Source organism: Salvelinus fontinalis, chromosome 30 (genome assembly GCF_029448725.1).
Source record: "Salvelinus fontinalis isolate EN_2023a chromosome 30, ASM2944872v1, whole genome shotgun sequence".
Classification (NCBI taxonomy): Eukaryota; Metazoa; Chordata; class Actinopteri; order Salmoniformes; family Salmonidae; genus Salvelinus; species Salvelinus fontinalis.
The window spans coordinates 21,486,080-21,503,202 of NC_074694.1; the positions used below are offsets into that span (position 1 = coordinate 21,486,080).

General features: G+C 39.8%; 1 long non-coding RNA gene across 2 annotated transcripts in view; it reads right to left on the reverse strand.

Annotated features, from left to right (window-relative positions):
• The window catches only part of LOC129828796 (uncharacterized), a 49,330-nt gene that overhangs the window by 29,074 nt on the left and 3,133 nt on the right, over positions 1-17,123 (reverse strand). For both annotated transcript variants that reach the window (XR_008755294.1, XR_008755295.1), the window contains exon 3: positions 17,001-17,072. This is a non-coding gene — a long non-coding RNA (uncharacterized LOC129828796). The remainder of the gene's footprint in view (positions 1-17,000; positions 17,073-17,123) is intronic.

Below are 17,123 nucleotides of genomic sequence, written 5' to 3' on the forward strand. Positions count from 1 at the left end.
GAGCAGTGGCCCCTAAATGTTTTTAACACCTGCACCCAGCTAAAGATTTGGCGACATTTCTTGTGACCCACCAAGTACATAAAACCATTGTCTTGTCTTAAAGGGGCAATCCGATGTTGAAACATTAATAAAGCGTTTTCCCTGCCACTGTTTCTGTAAAAATCTGAGGGATGAGGCTGGAGAAATAGACAGAGCTATGGATGCAAGGACTGACCAGCCATGATATCAAAATATAGTTTTAACCATATTTTGAGGCTATACATTGTTTGTTTACATTTATTTTGTTTACAAACATTGGAGTTAAAGAAGCTACATTTTGGGATCTGGCGTGGTACAACAGTTGAACTAAGCTCATGAGGCATTTATGTTATATTCTTCAAGAATCAATGGGCACATATCATTAATTTATACGTCGAAAAATTTATGTAGAAACTGCAGATTGACCCTTTAAGCTGTGACTCGCCAATTGGGAAATAATTATGTAATTACTCCTCTACTCTAGCATTCTGTCAAGTTTCATGGTTAAGGTTATATGGTTAACCTCAGACAGTGGCTCGAACTAGAGCACATACATAATTGTGTGGCCAGCCCATAGCCTGAGGAGGTGATGAGTAATCACTCTCTTGATTATACCTGCCACACAACTCTCTCGCTAACCTCTGTTTCACTAGGGTCATTCCACCTGAAAAAGTAAAAGAAAGAGACTTTCGACACCCGCCATCTCAGATTGTTCTGAAATTGTTTCTGTCGTTAGTAACAGATATGATTAGCGTTCCTGAAACATTGTTTTGTTTGAAATATAATTAGATTTCTGAGAAATTAAGCGAATTGAATGCACACAAATTGTCCATTTTAATGTAAAGGATTCAGATCATTTTCAATAAATATAGTAACCAGCATCTGATTTAGACCAAATTTCTTCCTACCAATACCATAAAATTGTAAAAAAAAAACACTCACGGTCCCCCACACTTCATGCCAATCCCACCCCAATAACCAGTATACAGTATCAGTTTTCTATGTTTGACAAGTAGTATGAACCTGTGGCTTGGAGTATTGCTTCTCCATAGTATGTAATGTATTCCATGTGAATCTGATGATGGTTGTTTTCCCCTGTTCAGAGAAATGAGTCATTGAAGTTGCTAGTATTATTTACCATAATGTAGTGTGAATGTACCATGTACCAAGCCAGTCCTCCGCAAAAGCAATACAGTTTTTCCTTCTCTTAGCAGCTTAATGCCTCAGCTCAACTCCTTGAATAGCCCAACAAGTGGCCACTCTGAGAGGGCTATCCCTATGGTGCCATTCTCAAATGAATACTTTTCCTACAAGTCCAAAACATTGATGGACAAATTGGGTAGGGTCTAAAATGTTGTGACAGCCCTAATAAAATAATTAATTGAATGGCAGTCATGTTTTTTTATTGTATTATTAGGAAACAGTTGTATTGTGATTAGTGACATTTGCCATTAAACCCAGTCTAACCCAATACCATTACAATTGCAGAACTCTATTCAGTGTGTCTTTGGGAGCATTGAAGACCAATAGAGACAATAAAATTGAAACCACTGCTATAGCCTAATGGTTTGCTTGTTCACCAGGAACTAATCCAGACCTTTTTTGATGGGAATAAACCACACATGAAGGGGCCGTTTCCTTGACACGGATTAAGTTTAAAAGAAAGACAAACTGAATTGCTTTCATGAAAGACTGATTTGAATTGTGAGGATGACCAAACAATTTATTTTCATCATGAGCGAAATCTATTGGTTTTCTACTCAATGTTGCGAAGGAAATTTTGTGATCTATTTAATAAACACAAGAGAACAGCAAAATGGATAAAATAGTGTGGCGGTATAGCAGGAATAGTGGTATCTAGTGGTCAAAACCTGGTGCTTTCACACTACTTTATGGTAAATTATGCAAGCAACTTCAATGGCAAATTTCTCTGAAGAGGGGAAAAAACATCACTATATTCATAGGGAATACATTACATAGTATAGAGAAGCAATACTCCAAGCCACAGCTTCATACTACTTGTACTACTCAAACATAGAGAACTGATACTGTATACTGGTTGTTGGGGTGTGGGGGGTCCGGGGGTGGCTTTTGACAATTTTTTTGAGATTCCTCATGTCTTACTCATTAGTAGGAAGAAGTTTGGTCCAAATCGAATGTTGGGTTCTTTCTTTATTTAATATTTTCTGAATCCTATAAATTAAAATGGCCAATTTGGGTGCAATCAATTAGCTTCATTTCTCAGAGATACAATTTAATTTCAACAAAATAATGTTTCAGGAATGTGAATCTTACCTGTTTCTAACTACAGAAACAATTTCATAACTACCTGAGATGGTGGGTGTCATGGCTTGCTGAAATGACATGGAACGACTCACTTCTATTCAAATTCTGTTCTTGTTTTCAAGGCTGATGTGCTATAACCCATATCCTACCACAACCCTCAAGCAGGCCAGTAGGGAACAGACATCCCACATGCATGACCAATTTACCTGAATTAACTCTCTTAATTTGTGTGTGTGTGGTGCATGGATGCTGCCTTTCTGGTGTTTGTGTGTGCGTGTGTATGTAACTCCATAGGGGTCGAGTGCGGTAGGGGTGGCTCTAATTTCCTGAACAAGTTGATAAAAGACAGAATCCAGACATCCTCAGAGCAGAGCTAGAGGAAGCCCAATCCTTGGTGGATGGAGAGGGCCTGTGCTCCAAAGTTGCGGGGCATTCCCGCAATTTAGCTTTAATTAAGCGCACCGGGCGAGTCACTGAGGAACAATGAGCTGTCTGTCTGTTCAAGGAGCTGCGGTCAGAACTTGAAGCCAGCCGGCGAGTCTGTTCACTCTATAAATCCAGCCTTTTCCTTGACCATAAAGCCCTGCTGGATAGATTCTGGCCCAACATAGGTGTTGTTGCACTTGTTCAACTACTGAACTGAGACATGATTCAATAGGCTAAGTTATCTGAGAGAGGGAGAGAGAGAGAAAGAGGGAAAGAGTCAGAGTGGAAGAAAGAGAAGAAGTGTGTGGGAGTTTGATGTGCGTCCGAGGGTAGGACAAGACTGATGCATATCAGCCCAAGTCCCAGGGGACCAGAGAGGGGCCGAGGGACGAGTTGGGGGCAGAAAGCTACACCCCTTTCAGTATTTATTACCGCTATAATGTTTCAGCTCTCTGGTAAAGAACTTGTGAGCAGGTAGAGTGAAAAAAATGTATCATCCACAACTGATAAAACAACAGAAGGCATAAACTTGGGAGGCTGTAAAATAGCATGGGGTGGCTCAAGGGGTATCATCACAGATTGATTCCAGACTTTGGTTTTCTAGTCCTGAAAAGGAATCTGTCCTCCACTTAATAATCCTGCACTGGCCTGGTCCATTCACCAGATGAATTCACACAATACCGTATAGTTTTCCGTTCTTTTCTCCTCATACTCAAGTGATCCATATTTGGATATTGATAGAGGATTTTTAGAATGCCATCTTTTGTTGCACAGTGTTTCCTTTTATTACAGGAAGGTTTTGTTTTACCCATCAATCACAAGGGTTGTCGCAATACCTCAGAGCTCTTCCCTTGTGGAGGGTTCAGGAGAAGGTCCTTTAGAGGACACCTTGGCTGTGTGTGTGTGTGTGTGTGTGGGGGGGGGGGGGGGGGGTTTGGGTGTGTGGGTGGAGGTGTGTATGGGTTGTGCCTCTGTTCTGTAATTTGCACACTTCTCTGAGCATACACTATTTGTTTACACTTTATTCTATAATCTAGTCTATGTGTAGCTTGACATATAACCCAAGACTTCAGATTATTCGGCCGTACTATTTAGGAAAAGTTCATGGGATTTTTACATCAAAGTCAAAAGTGCTAGAGATAGTGAAAAATATGGACAGTGGTGTGTGTGCACTAACCCTAAACGTGGGATGAACTGTAGTTTTGAGAAACCATGAATTGAGTTGCGTTGCCTTTATAAATTTAACTTGACTGGCCAATAAAAAAAAAGGTCTCCACCGCCAGGTCGACTGCGGGTCAGGCCCATCTCCCCAATCGAGAGGGACTGATCTGACTCGCTGTTTTTCCAAAAACACAAACTGTGAAATTTATACTTCAACAATGTCAGCTTCCCTCCGCACCACTGTCACTCAGAGCAGGCAGGCCTTACCGTTCTAGTTGCAGCAGCAGAAAACATTTGGGAAATAAGAGGATCCCGTATCATTTGCTGTTCCACCATTCCATGTCTTTCCGACCTTATTTGCGGATCCACCCTGAGCTTCTCTGTCTGTCTGTCTGTCTGTCTGTCTGTCTGTCTGTCTGTCTGTCTGTCTGTCTGGCTGGCTGTCTGTCTGTCTGTCTGTCTGTGTCTGTCTGTATGTCTGTCTGTCTGTGCCTCTGTGCCCACTTGTTCAGTGTGACTGCTGGCACGGTTTAGTCTCGGAGAGGGCAGGGGCGCTCACACTCTCCGGGCCAAGTGCCAGCCTGTCCTCTACACCCATGTTTGACCACAGAGCCAAAAGCGAGTGTTTTCTATTTCTCTTGGATCCCTCTTTCAAAAGGTTTTCCTTGCTCTGTCTGTCGAAAGCTTAACCCCCGTTTCCAATGAGAAGTTCTCGTTCTGGCAAGAAACGGCTTAAACGAACACAGAATATTTCATTTTGGAGGGAAAAAATAAATAGATTGTGAAAACAAACTGGATGGGGTCTTTCATAAGTGCAGTTTGGAGTGTGGTTACAAACAGGAAAGGTGAGACACAGGTAAATGTGTCGGCTCATTCAATTAGCATTGACTCTGGCTAGAATGTCTTTCCATAAAAGCCTTCGCCGACTGAGCCAACGTCTTCTAATCCCACACGGGGCTGGCTGAATTTATTAAATTACTTCCAAGATTACATATGAAAAAAGTCTTCAAATATGCTGAGATGCACAAGATAAGCTTTCAAAGCTGCCTATCTGGTAATTCACAGAGAGAGCATTTTTGAATGGAAATTACTGCTCATGGGCAGTTTTCACTCAGTGGATCCTGTAAAACTAAGTGCCACATTTATCCTCTCCCACTAAGGAAATAGCTTTAAAAAAAGTATTCCAGGAGATTCACTGAAGATGTACACTGTAGCTTTGATAGCTATTAGAGTAGAAATATTTGCTAATACAAATTTGACTACTGCAACGACTATGACTACTAATGCTATTAATAATAACAATAGTTATGTTTATGATAAAATAATATATGACTTATTCACTTTAATAAATATTATTTCAATACAATAAAATGTGTACGTGTATTTTATAAATGTTTAAAAATAAGGGTGGTTAATCATAGAGATGAACAGACTAACAGACTATATATTTATCTACATTTGTTTGTATTTATCCAGTCACTGTATTTGTCTATGTGAATATACAGGGGAAACAGGCCTGCTGTGAACTATAAGAACAGTCTGGGTAATACAACAAACATTTTCCCTCGCATCCTTTTACATGTACAGTGTAAAGTTTTACATTGAGTCTAAATTGGGTTTGCAGTATCTGTTAGCATTTATGAGGCCCTCAAACTTGGCCGGCACATGGAAACGACACCCTGGATCTTACAATTACCCCTTCCACTCCAGTTAAACACTCTACGCCCTAAAAAAGAAAGGTTCCGTAATGAGATTTTGCCAAAACTTCAAACTGTAAGGTTGCGCTAGCTTTTCCGCTCCATCAGGGAATATAAAGTTTAAGACCCCTTTGCTATCAGTGACCCAGAGAGAAAAGGCACTGGCTGGAGAAGTGGCCCTCTAATTACCCAATGTGTGAGTGTGCAGTGAGACGCGGAGCCGCTGCAACAATGACACCTTGGGATGTATAGTTACAGCTGAACAGGACCCCTAATTTATATCAGCACTATCGCAGGGCTAAATTTATTGACGGTAACGAAATACAGTGAGATCTGTTTTAAAAAGCCCTAAGGCCTCTTATTTTACAACTTGTCTGTCTTTCACTCTAGCCTAAACTGTAACTGTAGAGCTGACATGAAGGACATATGGTTTCCAAAGAAACCATTAGAAGGACACCCAGGCCCCCACACCCCAATCCCCACCTCAACCACCACCCCAATAAACTACATTATTCGTCAACTTAGAATGACTGAGTTCTGTGTATCTAGACAAAAAGGGGAAAATGTGAAGTTCAAACAGTTTTCAAGGAAAGTGAATTTACTGAGTGACACTGGATGATCATTTGAATGCGAGTCAGGGGGAATTTGGGATGGAGAGGGAGAGGGGGGAAGACGTGCCTGTAACAGAGAGGTCAGACAGAAAACTTCAAAGTCGACGTTCAGAATTCAGTGTGTTTTTATGTGCGGGTCTGTGTTTTCTCCCAGTGGTTTTAAGTTCAAACGAGCGAGGGCTTATAAAAGGCATGTTAGGCCTATTATGTACATCCTATCTGTTCCAGACCTTACTGACCTTCACGAGACGTCCAGAAATAAGCAGTCATTAACTCGACCTCCACTGGAATTTATTTACGCTGGCTAATTTCTGCCTAGTTTTTGCAAGACCAAGGAGGGAGACGAACATCCTGGTTTTATTGGCCATTAGAGAGCTTGGGTTAACGCAGGGCAGTTTGTTTGGCTAAGTGGGGCAATTTTGGTCTTTAAGTATCTCATGCCACTTCCCCTCGCAACATGTAAATGATACACACTCAGCCTTCCCACCCCAACTCATCCAACTTGGTGAGAATTTCAATCAAACTCGCCATCAAACTTTTTCTCTGAATTGTCCTACAAATATTTTTTCATGAAATCTATTTGTTCATTAAATATTTGCATATGTATCCTTATGTTCACTTCGTGGAACTGTTTTAAAAATGATCTGTTTACAATGCGGTGTTACAGTACCAGGGGTGTGTTTTCAGATAGGAGATTGGTTATTATTCATGCTCTTCATTTGGTCCAGCTCAGGTGGACTGAGGCCTGCTGTTATCTCTTGCTGATGAGGTCATGTAATGAGGTCATATAGATAACCTGCTGCTGGAAGCCAAGTAACACTGTCTACCAGGGACAGAGTGGAACGTCACTGCAGTATCATGTAAAATAATATTTCTACTTTTGATTTTATAGCTACTGTCTGTTAGTTATCCAATCATTTCAACTAATGACGAATTCACCAAATACACAATGAGATCAGTACAACTGTTTTGCCTGATTATAAACAAATAAACTCACAAATTCACTTGTTGTCACCTACTGTATATCTTCTCATTAATATTCCCCAACTCCCTGGACGTGTTGCCAAATCTCACACAAAGGACAACAAGCCACAATTTGACCTGAGGATTAGATTCGTGCACAGTCTTAGCTGGGATGCCCATCTTTCACCCCCTCCTCTCCCCTTCCCTCCCCTTTTCACCTCCATCCTCCCTCCTCTCCTCCTCACCGACCCAGCGTCCTCCCCCTTTGCCCTGAGGAGGACGAGGCCAGAACAGCTGCACAGCCAATTGTCTGCTGTGAGTTACAGCAAGGTGCCTGGCTCCAGGCTTTTATTGATAATATTACAGTACTTGATGTAAATATGACTGCGGTGGCCTTCCCCCTCAGCGTGGGTCGAGGCTGGCCTGCAAACCAAACCCTGACCCCCGCGCACAGCTCCCCGAGGTGGAACACACAGCACAGGCTGCCGCTTGCAGGAAGCACGTAAGTGACGTTTGCCATAATAAATATCCTCCTGCTTTTTTGACAAAGGTTTTGTACTGCTTTATAGATTTATTTTATTTTATTTTGGGCCATAACTTCACACAGAACCGTATCTTGGGGCTGCAGGCCTCATTGCTACTAGAGAGTTGAAAGGTCATTGGCTTCAGAAAGTATTCATACCCTTTTACTTATTCCACGTTTTGTTGTGTTACAGCCTGAAATCAAACATGTTTTTAGACATTTTTACAAATGTATTGAAAATGAAATACAGAAATATCTAATTTAAATAAGTATTCACATCCCTGAGTCAATACTTTGTAGAAGCACCTTTGGCAGTTACTACAGCTGTAAGTCTTTTTGGGTAAGTCTCTAAGGGCTTTGCACACCTGGATTTTACAATATTTGCCCATTATTATTTAAAAATTCTTCAAGCTCTGTCAAGTTGATTGTTGATCATTGCTAGACAGCTATTTTCCTGTCTTGCCATAGATTTTCAAGCGGATTAAAATCCAAACGGTAACTAGGTCTCTCTGGGAACATTTAATGTCATCTTGGTAAGCAACTCCAGTGTAGATTTGGCCTTGTGTTTTGGGTTATTGTCCTGTTGAAAGATGAATTTTTCTCCCAGTGTCTGGTGGAAAGCAGACTGAACCAGGTTTTCCTCTAGGATTTTGCCTTTGCTTATAGCTGTATTCTGTTTCTTTTTATCCTAAAAAACTCCCTAGTCCTTGCCGATGACAACCATACCCATAACATGATGCAGCCCCCAACATGCTTGAAAATATGAAGAGTGGTACTCAGAGATGTGGATTTGCCCTAAACATAAAGCTTTGTATTCAGGACAAAAGGTGTATTTCTTTGCTACATTTTTTACTTAAGTCTCTTGTTGCAACAGGATGCATGTTTTGGAAATGTTTTATTTTGTACAGACTTCCTTTTCTCTCTGTCATTTAGGTTAGTATTGTGAAGTAACTACAAAGTTGTTGATCCATCCTCAGTTTTCTCTTATCACAGCCATTACAAAAATAAATTTAGGAATGACGCCTGTATCTTTGTGGTGACTGGGTATATTGATACAGCTTCCAAAGCCCAATTAATGACGTCAACGTGCTCAAAGGGATATTCCACGTCTGCTTTTTTCTCTTCTTTTTTTCACGTCTATCAAGGCATTTTGAATGCCTTCGTTGTGAGGTATTGAAAAACCTCCCTGGTCTTTGTTGTTGAATCTGTGCTAGAAAGGTACTACTCGATTGAGGGATATTACAGATAATTGTATGTGGGGATACAAAGATGGGGTAGTCATTCAAAAATCATGTTAACCACTATTATTGAACACGGAATGAGTCCATGCAACTTATTATGCAATTTGTTAAAGGCCTTTACAGACTGTACATCGGATTCAGTATTTTACGATTATCACGTCACACTGTGCGATGTTACCAAATTAAAATATTGGTATTAACCTGGCCAGATTGTACGATTTACTTCAGTTCTACAGTTCTTCAGCACCAGCAGCACGAGCATCCCTCTATGTACTGTATATGCGGGAGTGAAATGAGTTTTGACTCAAGACATTTCAGCTTTGAATTATTTTACATTTCTAAACTGTTCTACAAACAAAATTCAACTTGGACATTATGGGGTATTGTGTGTAGATAAGTGACACAAAATCTCAATTTAAACCATTTTAAATTCAGGTTTAAACACAACAAATTGTGGAAAAATTCAAATGGGTGTGAATACTTTCTGAAGACACTGTGTGTACTGTTGGTCGGTACAGTGTACTGCACACATGCTCTGTAGCACGGGGAGGCTCAGTCATTCTCTCTCTCTCTCACACACACACACACACACACACACACACACACACACACACACACACACACACACACACACACACACACACACACACACACACACACACACACACATTCACTTATGCATGTGTGCACACACACACATAGCCTGCCGCCTTGCCTCTCCTCCTGCGCCAGCTGCAGAGTGTGTGCAGACAGACGGATCTTACTCCCAGTGATTAGGTCTTTCATGTGCCCTGACCTGAGGGTGTTAAGTCAGCTTTAATGCCTGAGCATTGAATTCTCTACTGTCTTCACTACTGGAGCTAAAGAGCCCCCCCCCCCCCCCCCCCCCCCCCCCCCCCCCACAGATGCAGTCCACCCACACTCCATTCCTTCACTGACGCACTGAGGGGAGATACAATTTGAACACTGTGCCTTTCCACCAGCCAAGACAGGAAACGAATATGAATGTGGTATAAGCTTCCCCATTTCCTAGTTGATTAATATTATATGCTGAATGGATGCAGGTCCTGACAGTTAAGATGACAATATGAAGACAAAAGGGCCATATTTCATTATTACTTTCAGCAGTGCTCATTAAATTCTGTTACTCGATTAGCCATCTGCTGGGTGTGAGGGAGAAGAGTGAACAGAGGAGTGGGGATGTTACTGTACATGTATGGTAGCCTGATCGGTGTTTTTGCTCCACTGAAGCTGTTTATACTCATTAAAGATACCCATTAGATGGTATACAGTACATATACAAAGTCATCTTATCAATAAATACATTAAATGAAAGAAAAATATATTCCATTATTTTCATACATGTTATAACCAATTATAAATAAACAGGTTTCAGAGGGGTTGGTATTTCACACATGCTTTTTCTAAGTGTCAGTGAAAAGAATGGATATAGTGTTGCCCGTTTAAGGGTCACGAGTTGCCAATGTGGAATGGACACATGTAGCAATTTATCACTTGTCTCTCAACGCGTGTGTGGGTGGCCGAGCTCCGGGTATTATTGCAATTTGTGAGCAACTGACAGTAATCCCCCTCTCCCAGTGAAGGCCATATTTTCCTCTGCATGCAGGGAAGCACGTCTTCAGTAAACCTCATCCTACAAAAAATGTATACTCCCCCGCTATATGTACTTCATGTACAGACCATGATACTGTATATACTGTAGACCAAAGACATATATTTAAATGTATGGCTCTGCTGTAGACAGCTAGAGACATGCTTACAATAGCAGTTTTTGAACTATTAATCAATCCCATTAAAACGTCAGAAACAGATACGCCTACATTTTTGTGCTGTTAGATGTTGTTACAATTCTGAAGTTGTATGTGTGTTCTTTTTATCTAGGAAATAATCATAGTTCAATATCGTTTCCTTTTGGGCCTAATAAACTATCCCTGTTTTTGAAATACTTAAGGGCTTTCTACTGAGATATTAATTATACATAAATATGTTTGCTAAAACAGGTTTGTCTGATTTTAAATGAATAATGCTGAAAATAGTCTTTAAGAAACAACCAATTCAAAAAAAGTTAGCATTGCCTTCATATCACACTGTTAAAAATAAAGGTGCAAGTTGGAACCAAATAAGGTTCTTGAGAGCAATGCCATAGGATAACCATTTTAGGGTCTCTGAAGAACCATGCAAAATAGGACCAGAATTGAATAGCCCTGCTGTAGGGCCTTTTTCGCATATTCCCCAGTGTGCCATTCGAGTGGATTTTAGATACCAGTACCACCCATGACTGTGTTTGCTTGTGACAAAGACATGCTTGTTGCATTCATTCATTTTCAGTCCTGTGACCTTCACCAAGTGAGATCCTAAGTGAATATGTTGTAATTGAAATGTAATTATTTAAGACAATACAATACATACACTGAGTATACCAAACATTAAGAACACCTTCCTAATATGGAGTTGCACACCCCCTTTTTGCCCTCAGAACAGCCTCGATTCATTGGGGCATGGACTCTACAAGGTGTCAAGCGTTCCACAGGGATGCTGGCCCATGTTGACTCCAATGCTTTCCACAGTTGTGTCAAGTTGTCTGGATGTCCTTTAAGTAGTGGACCATCCTTGATCCACACAGGAAACTGTTGAGCGTGAAAAACACAGCAGCGTTGCAGTTCTTGACGCACTCAAATCATTGCGCCTGGCACCTACTACCATACCCTGTTCAAAGGCACTTAAATATTTTATCATGCTCATTCACCCTCTGAATGGCACACATACACAATCCATGTCTCAATTATCTCCTCCCCTTCATCTACACTTATAAAGTGGATTCAACAAGTGACATCAGTAAGGGAGCATAGCTTTCACCTGGATTCATCTGGTCAGTCTGTCATGGAAAGAGCAGGTGTTCCTAATGTTTTGTACACTCAGCATATTTTATAAGGCCTTCTTTTGAGGGTCTAGTTTTACCCACATCAGGCCTGCAAGTCATATTATTTAGAATTTTTATTTACTCGCAACCTGCATCAAGAATGACTGCCAGGCTTGAAAAGACTAAGATATGAGACCTTAAACATCTCAACTGGAACAACCATTTCAGTACCAGGTGCAATAAGCCAAGTAACAGATTGGAATATTTCAGAAAAATGCTTGTTATTTATATTTGAGATGCATACGATTAATTAATCAATCAATGTACATGCAAAAACATTGATATTGAAGTAAACAATTTAAAAAATATATACTGGCAATAGAGCATGCTGGGAAATATGATAATGATGAGTGTAGTTTTGGTTCAACTCTGGTCATTAACACCAACTCTGGGGTTATTTTACACCACTGAGTGTTAATTTAACTCTTTACAGTGTTACTTTAACTCTTGAATCAACAGTAGAAATGTTACACTGAAAACTCAACACTATTTAACACTGGCCAATTAACACTGGCCAATTTGCAGTGTCCTTCAAGACACATCTCCAGGCTTCCATACATTTCAAGAACCATACATTTCTGAAGAACCGTAGATGCCACATCAAGAACCCCACACTTCACTCAACGGTTATTGTTTGGGCAAGAGTTCTCCAAGGAACATTAAGAGCTGAGGAAGAACCATTTAAGAATGAATTCTCAGTACAGTATCATTTATTGAACTTCAACTAATGTACATTTAATTTTCATTCATACTGCTCAATGACAATCAGGGTTTGAATAACACAAGGTGAAGAATAACAATATAATGTCAATATTATCAAATGTAAAATGAGTAACATTCTCAAAATACAAAATATCATAATAAAACTTTTCATGGTATTTCACCCCAGAACCACACATCAGTGTGTTGAGTTTTATCTACATTGAAAGGCAGACTGACCATTAAGCTCACAATCTGACACATTATGCCACCTCAATGATGATTGAACGTGATACTGACTTGCAGAAGTGAGAAACAAGTGAAATATCTGAGGTCAGTTACAGGGCCATATGTTATTACTTTGGAAGAAATAAGGTGAACAAATCTTACATAGTTGACTCAGAACATCTGAACTTTTATGGGAAAAGTCCATTTTGATGAATCGAATAGTTTGTTACAAAGAAGGATCCGTTCTAGGAATGAATCTAAATGAGTTGTGTTAAAAAAGATCTCATGTTTTGGACAACAGGAAAATGATTAATTTCCATGTTAACATTAGCAAAAGCAGCAGTAGAAAGGGAAACTACTGTATCTGTAATGACACATATGGGCCATTTCCTGGTGTATACTGTGGTTGCACACTCAAATTGATTGTAATTGTTAGCTTCCTGAATTTTGCAGGCGTTTAATTTGCCAGACTGGCTGAATTAAAAAACAATCATGAAATTCCACTCCTCCATATAAAAACAAGTATGTATACGTTTATTTACAAATCATATATCTCTTGCCTAATCTCTACATGTTTTTATATAACACAATTAAAGGCACTCCACTGTAAATACTGACATGCTTGATGGACAATCTGAGATCTTGAGAAGGAACTCATTATTATGAAAAGAATACAATTATAGAGTTTTCTTTCTGATGCTAAAGACACATGTTCAGAAGGATGGATCAGCCATAGTTTGGATTGGTGTAAGACACTATAGAAGTTCTAATGTATTGATTCTAATCTACGCTATTCCGCTATACATAGAGAAAACTAGGCAATAACTGCCGTTGTCTTGAACTCAGTGTTCCCCCTATGTTCATTAAATCATTGCTGCCACTCAAAAAAATATTAATAATTCAGGATGGTAAACGTTTTCAGTGTAAACTTAAAAGACTAAAACCAGAAATATAGTATGTAGAAAATATTATGGAGCTATATATTTGTTAATAAGATCATATTTGAAAACTAACAATTACCTAAATAAAAACTAGATAGTCAGAGCGAATCTAAAATTCCAAGAATAGCATGGCATGGGGCCTCCATTGATTTTTTTATGTTTGAGTCACTCAGATAGCATAGGACCACTGCATAAGCCTTGACAAAATGTGTAGAACTGCAGGAAACTAGCTTTAAAACAGCAACATTTTGTCTCCAGGGCCAAGAGGAGGGCCTTTAAATATTTTGGTCGGGGAAGTACCCATCGCTGCTGAAAAAAATCCTAGGGGAAACACTGCTTGAACTCATGAACTTACTGTACTGGAAGGAGGTGAACATGTTTTAATGCTGCACGCAAACACATAAAACAGTCCTTCAAAGTACAGTAAAGCATGACATGATAATAGCTAACAATGAGTCAAGATCAATTGGTCAATGGTCTGTATATGACAAAAACATGATGACAAAAACATGTAGGCCTACAGTATGTCCTGCATTCTGTACTGTACTTATATGGTGCAGCAGTATCATACCTTACTACAACTGACTGTATCGTGGAAGTATTTACTGGCCATGTGGCTTGTGACACCCCATGAACTCCTAGTTTCAAGTGAAACCACAAATCGCAGTAAAATCCAGAGGACAGGAATGGATACAAACTCAGCATTAGCACATAACTAATTACTGTGGATCAATGTTAATAAAATCTTTCCTGACATATAAAGTCCATGGTCTATAAAAGGGACCTTGCATAAGGGGAAAACATTAAGCGATGTTGCAGGTTTCTATGACCAGAGAGCAAACTGCCTTACAGTATACGTAAAGAGATACCCTCCCAGACTGTAACAGGCCATTGTAGTCATAGTATATGTGAGAGGAGAGATTGAGAAAAGAGCACAGGCTGTTTGATGAGAGGCATCAGATTGTAACAACATCCTCTGCTGTAGAAGCCATCTTGGCTGACCCTAAACTCCTTGTTAGGTGCCCAGGTTAAAGCCTTTTCTCTGTCCCACACAGCAGATGAGTGCAGTACACCTATCCAGCCTATCATATGCCCATATGGGGAAGCAGAGGTAATGAGGGCACTGTAAACAAACCCTTTCCTATCACCCAGTGTATTAATCTAGCCTAATGCTCATTAAACAATAACATCAACTCAGGAGGAAAATAGATACATTTTTGATTTTCTTGTTCTGAATCTGAATCTGAATCTGAAATTCTAATAAGCACTGAAACGAGTAGCTATAAGATGTATCTCCAACTTGCCTGTTCCTTGTTTGGAGAATCTGAATGGATGATGTTTTGGATAAGGGTTAAATAATTAAATGATCATCCAAAAATAATACTAAAATGATTAAAATAGTAATTGAGTCTATTGCGAAACACTGAGAAAATAAATGTACAGCTTAGTAAGAAAAGTTGGCAGATAATGCTGAAATACAATTTGAATAAATGGGAGAAGTCTGAAGCAGACTTTTTCAGTGATTCTAAAAAAAAAAGTTTTGGTTTTCTTGAAAGAAATAGAAAAACGTGTTTATTCACCAATATTCAGGGAATTTAACATTTGTGTCAAGATTCATCATCTATAGTGTGTATATCATTAGTCTCACATCTTAAAGAACAAAGATGCCATGAAGGGTGAGAGAGGTCAATAGACAAAACAAGCTGACAATCAAATCACAATGTTTTTTGTCACTAGCAACGATTTCAATAAAGTGCCAATTAAGTATGTGCTTTGTCCGTGTAGTTCGCCCATTCTGCCTTTGAACGCGTGCATTGGTCCCTGAGAAATGTTATACAGTGCTGGGACATGGTTTCAGGAGGTTTGATGTTTCGCTCTATGGGCCATGTTGCCTCAGGGGTGCCTTCTGCAGTGTCATCAGAATTACATTTTGTGATTAGCAATAGACCTACCTGCAAAACAACACAATTTGAATAGGCTACTGAGTTGTACTACTGCTAGTGACTACTGCTATAATTAATTCGTCACTTTGTATAACCAACCATCTAAATAATAATAATAATATATTTCTTTCATTTTTTCCCTTCATTATCTCTATCATCAAATATTTTGGTGTAAATCATCGATAGTTGACCCGTTGTTTCTATAGCGTAGTGGCAAGTTAATGTAAGCCTACCCTAAAATGTTTGATTTTTTTTTTTACATGTTTCACTCTACTTTGCACTTACTGTGAGTATAAACTATAAAGACTACCCTAGCCCTTATGAGAATCTATGTGGACAATAGTTTGTTTTCTCATTAAACAACTTAAAACCCTTTTGGCTGTTTTGGAGGCCTATCAACAGGGGAAAATGCAGACCGCAGGTGCTCTCCTCTATTCAAAGGTCTTCTTCCTGACAAAACAGTGACACCCGCGATTCAGACGGCGTTTATTTGTTAAAAGTTTTTTTTAATGCAATTTACGCAGACGCTGGCCTATAATAAAAATAATAATATCACACTTTGAGAGGCTCTGGAATAGGCTATATTTTGTCCGTGTGTGTAGGCCTATAAGACCAGAGTTAATGGGCCTAAATTGGTCTCCAAAACTGCACACGCTTTACATAAGGTAGCTGTATCCACACAGCTACTTGCGCTTTCACCTAGCGCCTTGACAAGAGGCAGCCCATGAGATGTCACGCGCAGCCTGCGTCTCCGGGGACAATAAAGGTTACCAAGCGTGAAGTATCAGGGGTGCTGGAGTAGCACTCCACTTCAAATTATAGTTCGTGCTATGGATGTGAAGGGAAAAGGCATAATAGATTCAGTGTACGGGTGAAGTAACTAAGCGAGCACTGAAAATAAACAGGAATCAAATCAAATGATTGATTGAAATAATTAGTCTCAGTAGCGGCCCAGGGCCCACACTCCAGCCCCCGTGGAAAGGTTGAAGAAAGCCACTTGTTGCTCCAGTGATCGCTCACACCTGCGTTGTGCGCAGATCTAATCTGTGATCTGAGATTTGTACAGAATGCCCAAGAGAATGTCCATGCGTAATTCTGTAAATCAGAGTAGCCTAAATCTTACGCTACATAGCCTATAGGGATAGGCTATACTCATAATCAATTGTTCGATATGTGTTTCTTAATGAGAATATAGAATAACCTGGCACATTCGTGAGTAGCGTAGGTCTTATTTCAAAACAGCTCTAAAAATCAGCTAGGTCTGTGTTATTGATAGCCTATCATCTACTGCGTGAACCATATTTGAACCATATTTGACCAACCTTGCCTCCTGGTCTGTCTGTACATTAAGACAATATCTCCTCAGTCCTTCCAGTACTCCTTCCTGTGTAGGCCTATTGGGTAACAAGGTAGATATAAACATTTAATTATTGCATAGGCCCTCA